Below are 7,657 nucleotides of genomic sequence, written 5' to 3'. Positions count from 1 at the left end.
CCTTGTTCTTAGTGAGAGAGATTAATATGGTCCTGTACCCAGCAATGCCCAAAGTCCATATTGACACTGGATCCATTCCCTAATCTCTTGCTATTCTTGTAACAACTTCAACTTGATTGTTAAGGCCAGGGCTTCTTAAACTTTTTCCACTCTGACCCCTTGTCATTGGCATTGTGTGACCTGAAGGTATGAGCAGTACAAAGTGCCCATGCTGTGTGTTCAGAACCAAAGCTTCAGTGAAATTACTCAATGCAACACAGGCAAGTGCTACCAGAAACATCTCAGATTCATTATGCATTTTATTTTTAATTAATTTTTGGTCATTGGGCTTCTAGAAACCTTTTACTGTTGCTAAATTTTTTGTTACCCCATATGAGGTCTTGACCCACAGTTTATGAAGCTCTGGTTAGACTATTTCTTATGGGTGGTGACATGCTCCACAAACAACTGTATGCAGTGGAAGATCACTAGCAAAATTCCTTCATTGAGCCTGACCTCAGAGAAGAGAGTCTTTGGTTACTTAGCTTTCCAGTCTCCAGGCTACTTGGCCAGATCCATGGCTACTGCCCAGAAACTAGTGTAGCTAAAGATGTTCTCTGCCTCATCTCTTAAGGTGTTCTCACATACCGACTATGTAGACTGGAACTCAGCCAACTGGAAGACTTGCCAGCACCCCTACTCCCTAGGGTATCTCCTGTTACCAAATAAAAGGCTGCTGAATTCCAGTTGTGGATAACTCTCTTGTAGCATATGGGACTATCAGTCAATTGGGCAAAATGATATCAGTACCAAAGCCAAGAGATCTGTCTCTAGCTGAATGCACCAGCATGATTTACTTTCAGTCTTATTATTCTGGCTCTCCAACTTAAGTCAACAACATCCAGGGAATGCTGGCCTTGGTTTTTCTTCACTTTCTAGGACAGCCTCCTCCATGTCCTTATGGAAGGAGGTCCACTGCAGAAGACAGTGTTTTAGGGTATGGACTGGAGGCCTTAGTCTTTGGTGAAGTCACCACCTGTTTGTGGAGGAACTAACACCAGAGAGAATCAGGAAAGCATGATTTCTAATAAACCCCTTTCACTTAGCAATAGAAGCCTTCTGTGTGCTATTCATCTTGTTAGAGGGACCATCTTATATCACTCAATCCATAAGAGGTAGCTGGACAAAGAGTCATCATTTGATCCTAGGTATCTATTCAGTAGCAACTGAGACTCAATAAGAGGTAAACAATTGCATTTCAAAAGTGGTATAATAAATGGCCACCTTGGAGAACTTGGAGCTTTGGATGCCTAATAGTGGCTTATTCTGACCACTCGTTGGTATCTGCCAGAGTTTCCACTCAGCCTCCAGAAACATGGACTTCCAGGGTGAAAAGGGCCCTGGGGGAGAGGCTGCTGGACAGCTGGCTTTATAACTTCCAGATCTATAGCATGTTCTGGGTATCACTTGAAAGACACAGACATGTGGGTGGTTCAGTAAGTTGGGGCCATCAGGACACCTAGGCAAGGAAAGAAAGTTATCTAAAACTTGAAGAGTACAATAAGTTTCTGGGCTTCCTTCTTAGATTGTGAGAAAGCAGGTATCAATCAATAACTTTTTGCAGACTATGTCTAGAGTCCTCTTAGTTTTCCTCACCTATTATATACCCCCAAACTTGACTGAGAAGGCTGCACTCTGGATTTTCTTATGGTTGATTTTCCTATTTCTTGCCTCTCCCATGGACCACCATCTGATCTGGAGCCTCTGTCACTGTGGTTTCATCTGGCCCACTCAACATTATGTCATCAATGCCCTTAGAAAAGAAAGCCTCTTTTAGGTCTCTGCCTGTCATAATGTGATAGTTTGGAGAGTGCGGGTAGCCCTGGGGAAGGATGGTGAAGGAATATCAGACTCCCCAAGATGAAAGTGAACTGTTCCTTATAGTCTCATCCATAAGACTAGAGAAATAAAAGCACTGGCAAGCTTAAAAGCCCCATACCACTTACCTTGGTCTATAATATTGAATATGTTATATTGAATATACCTTACCTGGTCTATAATATTGAAAAGAAGAGAAACAGTTGTAGAGGTAGGCATGATGTTTAATGGTCTATAGTCCACTGTAAGCTGCCAGGTACCATTTTTGTAAGTAATACAGGGTTGTTGTAAGGTGATCTGGTATAACAAAGTACTCCAACTTTCTTTATCTTCCTCACTAGAGAAGAAATATCTTTCACTCCTATGGGGACCAGATATTGTGTGGTGTTAACAACATGGCATGGTTCAGATCACTCTAAGGTTTCCATTTGGTCCTACCCACAGTAATATGTCTGGAGGTTGCTGAAATGACCCATATACATACTGAGCCTATAAAACCCCCTTTCTCTATAGGCTTCCTTCTGTACTCTCCCTTGAATGATCTAAATTGGGGCTTTGGAGGACGCCTCAGGTTTGGATTGGGTTGAAGGGCTCCTAGTACCCAGGTACTTAATTTTTCAGTACACTGTTATTAGCACCTCCATGGGCTGACCATCAATTGTTTTCTTATAAACCTTATTTTTCAGGTTCCACATCCATAGTCCCTTCCTAGGGCTATATCACCCTCCTTTACTCCTCTTCAGGGTTTTGGTGGGCTCTCTTATTCTTTGTTAGAATAAGAGCATTGCTAGAGTGCCTATTTGCATGGACAGCAGTATTTGCCCAAGATACAATTGTTCTGATTTTTTATTCTTATTTCACAAATTGAATAGACCACACTTGTACAGTTGTGTGTGTAGACACTCATAGCTCAAATCTGAAGTCATTTCAGTGGGAATCCCCCCCCAGGGGGCAGGATCTAATTGCCTCTGAGACTAAGTGAGCACAGGGTGTGGCAGGCTTTGGGGGAAGGTATAAAATCAATCTAGCAAACCCATTTCCTTTAGTAATTTCAGCATTTCCCTTGTAGATCTGTATCAGTGAAATGACTGGAAGGGGAATTCATCTTTACAAGTCTGTCATTATAATTTTTCTGTCCTTTTCAGTTGTTTGACTCTTCCCAGTTCCATTTGAGGTTTCCTTGGCAAAGATGCTGTAGTGGTTCACCATTTACTTCTCCAGCTCATTATACAGATGAGGAAACTGAGGCAAACAGGGTCACAGGATAAGTGTCTGAGGCCAGATTTGAACTCAGGAGGAAGAGTCTTGATTTCAGGCCTGGCATTCTATCCACTGTGCCACCTAGCTGACCAGGTGAGAATAACTCCGCATTTCAGCTACCTAAAAAGGACAAAGCAATCTCTCCCTGGAGGCTCTAACACATTTAGTTGACCTGGTTAAAAAAAAATATTGGTCCTCAGAGAGTTTCCTCAGGCCATGTAAGCTCACTGCAGAGAATCTCTTAGTTATGGTTCCATTAGACCATACCCTATGGACTCCTCAGGTTTCTATTTTAATTCTTCCTCCAGCTCCCTAGCTCCCAAACCCACAGCTTGCTTCTAGAAGGCAAGGAGTTACCTTCTTCCTCCTGGGAGGAGTGAGTGTTGAGATTCAGGGATGCTGGAGACCCCGGAATACCGACACCCCAGGTCCTGCTTGAATGAATTTGACTCAAGCCTTCTTAAAGCCAAAGAAAGACAAAGTTTATTAAAGATTCACCATACTGGGTTGACTCTTAAGGAGCCTAAGCATTTGTAACGTTTGTACTTATAAGCAGGCCAGATAGAATCTCAGCTAGACAGAGTCTGAGCTAGATTGAATCTGAGTGCCTTCATGGAGACAAGATGGAACTTAAATACAGAAAAGACTATAGGAGGGATCTGGGGGTGGTCTGGTAGTCTAGGGTGATGGGAGGAGGGGTTTAGGGAGGGTCTTGAGGAGAAGTCCAAGGAGGATCTCAGTGGGACTGGGGTGACTGGTCAAGGATTGGAAACAGCTGGAGGTAATCAGGAGATATCAGACAATGGAGGGCCTGGGATGGAAGCAGGTGTTGCCAGGTAGTCTGGGGTCCCAGGGATGGTCTTGATAGATCAAATCCAGGGAGGATCCTGATGGGAGTGGCTGGTAATAGGATGAAAGGGTGGGGAGTGCAACAGAAACCTGGGCACAGTCATAACAAAAAACCCATGGGCTTCTGGAGACTGCTGGATCAAACAGGATGATTAGATTTGAGTAAGAAAGGTCAGATCAAATGGGAAGACACAATGGGAGCTCAAGGAGGCCCCCAGAGTCCTAACCCCATCAATAGGATAAGTCTGGAGTTTTCTTACTCTAAGTGAGAGCTCCCTAGTCACTTTCCCTAGTCTGCTCTCTCTCTGCAAACTTGAGGATCTTATCTCAGGAGGAATCACAACCTCTTGAGGAGTTCTTGGCTGGGAACCCTGAGTCTCTATGCCTATCAGAAGAGATTCCTTCGCTGTAGTCACCAGCTCTGTTAGCTTCCCTGGCTCTCCACTGCACAATCTCTGCAAGCCAAAACTCATTCTCTGGCTGCTAAATGTGCCAGCCCAGTTTATGTTAAATCTTATTTTGTTGGCAGTCCAACTTAGTATTCACAACAACATACAGTTTATGTTGACCTTGGCCTTTTTTTACTCTCAGGGTCAGCCTCCTCCAGCACCAACTAATCTAATCTCTCTGACCGAGCTAGAGATTGCTGCCTGTCCTACAGAGAGAACTCCCCGTACATAGTTAGGAGGGTGTCATACCTTCTGATTGTGCTGTCCTCTTCTGTCTTTGCAGAATCCTCCCTCAACTCAACTCCATGGAAGCCACAAGACCATCTCATCTTACTGCAATCTGATGTTGTTTTTCAGTCATTTTCAGTTGTGTCCAACTTTCTTTGACCCTATTTGGGGTTTTCTTGGCAAAATTTCACATTATCTTCCATTTTTCCAATCTTCTCGCTATGATCTGTGATATCTGTCTTTCTCATAAAGTCCTTAGCATCCATCTGTGCCATTCTAGTTTTGAAAGAACTATTTTCTTCAGTGAGCTTTTGAATCTCCTTTTCCATTTGGCTAATTCTGCTTTTGAAAGCATTCTTCTCCTCATTGGCTTTTTGAACCTCTTTTGCCATTTGAGTTAGGCTAGTTTTCAAGGTGTTAATTTCTTCAACATTTTTTTGGTTCTCCTTTAGCAGGGAGCTGATCTGCTTTTCATGCTTCTCTTTCATCCCTCTCATTTCTCTTCCCAGTTTTTCCTCCACCTCTCTAACTTGATTTTCAAAATTCTTTTTGAGCTCTTCCATGGCCTGAGCCCATTGGGTGGGCTGGGACACAGAATCCTTGATTTCTGTGTCTTTGCCTGATGGTAAGCATTGTTCTTCCTCATCAGAAAGGAAGGGAGGAAATGTCTGTTCTCCAAGAAAGTAGCCTTCAATAGTTTTATTTCTTTTCCCTTTTCTGGGCATTCTCCCCAGCCAGTGACTTGACCTCTGAATATTCTCCTCACACCCACCTCACCTCCTGGTCCTCCCAGCCAGCATTTGGGGACTGAGATTCAAATGCTGCTTCCTGCCTTAGGGCTTTTGGGGGGGGGCAGGGCTGCTATTCAGTGTGAGAATTAAGTTCAGGTGATCAGTTCGGGGCAGGGCCGCCTCTCAGGCTCAGTTCCCTCAGGGGGTTTACGTGCAGACCTTCCACAATGGATCCAGACTCCCGCCCGCTTGGGGAGCCCCTGTCTGCAGCCGCCTCTCAGCTTCTATCTCCCGGGGGGGCCCGAGCCATGGGGCCACCCCGCTCCCCTCTCGACCCGCCAAAGAGACTCTCTCATTGACCCCATCACCTGTGGGTGGAGGGGCTTGTGCCGCTGCTGGAGATCCCGTCCCTGAAGCCTGCTCGGATCTGTACCTCTCGGAGCTGCAGCCGCCGCAGGTCTGGGCTGGGCTCCGCGTCTGCAGCGTGACGGACCTTTTGCGAGAGGTTTGCAGGTCCCTCTGTGGGTGGAGGGACCCGCGTGGCCGCTGGAGATCCTGTCCCCGTAGCCCGCTTGGATCTTTTCCTCATGGTGTCACAGCCGCTGCAGGGCTGCCCTCTGCTCCCAGTCCTGGCGCCTAGTCCACAGCGCGAAGGACCCCCTGCGAGAGGTTTGCAGGTCTCTCTGGAACAGAAATCTCCCTCGCTCCAATATTCTGTGGCCTCTGGGTGCAGAATTCACCGTGAGTTGGTCCCCTCTAGCTGTTCTGTGGGTTGTGGGTTCGGAGCTATGTGTATGTGCGTCTTTCTACTCCGCCATCTTGGCTCCGCCCCCTTTCTTGGCAAAATTACTAGAGTGGTTGGCCGTTTCCTTCTCCAACTCATTTTACAGATGAGGAAGGTGAGGCAAACAGGGTTAAGTGATTGCCCAAGGTCCCACAACTTGTAAGTGTCTGAGGTCACATTTGAACTCAGGAAGATGAGTCTTCCGGATTTCAGACCTGGCACTCTCTCCATGGTACCGCCTGAAGCTATGCCAAATGTAGGGGTGGCTGCAACAGCAGAACTCTCTTAGCTCTGGTTCGATGTTGAGATAAAATCAAGCACAAATCATACAAAATTTATCAAAGGTTTACTTTGCATTAATGCAGCAAAAACATGCAACAAAGATACAGTAGCACTCAGCTCTTCTGGATGAAGCCTCTACCTGGCCTCTGCAAGTCATCAGGGGATAGAGACACATGTGGTCTTAAGTACCTACCAGGTCTGAGAGTGACTGACTGCATGTGGTTGGGACTTTTTATGCTCCTAAATGACCAGAAATCTATGTCAGAAAAGCTGAGGTCAATGTGTGTGTGTGTGTGTGTGTGTGTGTGTGTGTGTGTGTCTGTGCGTGTGTGTGTTGGGAGTGGGGGTTGGAGCTTTGTCTTCTATCAGGTAAAGTTTCCCCAAGTTCTGGGTAGGAGGAAAAAAATTGTGGCAGCAGAGAAAATGCTGGTCCTCTCACAATGGGGAAATGACACTCATAAATATACACAAAATAAATGCAAAGAAATTTGATAGGAAAAGCATCATCTGTTCATGAGATCATGAAAAGCCTCATGTAGGAGGCAGTGTTTGAAGTGAGTTTTAAAAACAAAAACCAAAATGTAGGCACGTGAAGAGGCAAAAGCGGGGAGGGAATGAATTCTTGTCATAAGGTCCAGCCTATGCAAAGGCACAGCAACAGGAGATGGAATATTGTATTTGAGGAAGTGGTCCACATCCAATGAAAAACTGTTATGAGTAACATTATTTGAGCAGAATACTAGAAGTAACATTGCAAGTAACAATGATGATGACAAAGCACTGTATGTATGGATCAGAGAAAAGATAGAATTAATGATCAGTTTGGTTCAGGTTTAATTTGGAGAATGTTTTGATCTTTCTTGTTTATTTGCTTCAATTATTTTAAGCATATATGTGTATATATATGTATATGTATGTATATATGTGTATATACTTATATAGATACATATACATGCTCACATAGATATAGATAGAGTTGTTTCTAGGTTTCCAAGTAGCATCATCGTTACTTGAAATTTTTGTTTGCTTCATGGACTGAATCCAAACTTGACAGGACAAATCCCCTTAATAAAAAGATTTGTTCTGCAAAACTTGGACTCAGTCAAGAGGTCACACCTGAGGATCTACAAGACCACATGTGGCCTTTAGGACTCAAGTTCCCCACCCCTGCATCCTTCACCAAGCCCAGTGGCAATTTAGACTTATACTATAGTTAT

The sequence above is a fragment of the Notamacropus eugenii genome, chromosome 2 (assembly GCF_028372415.1).
Source record: "Notamacropus eugenii isolate mMacEug1 chromosome 2, mMacEug1.pri_v2, whole genome shotgun sequence".
In the NCBI taxonomy this organism is placed as follows: domain Eukaryota; kingdom Metazoa; phylum Chordata; class Mammalia; order Diprotodontia; family Macropodidae; genus Notamacropus; species Notamacropus eugenii.
This window is presented reverse-complemented; position numbering follows the sequence as displayed.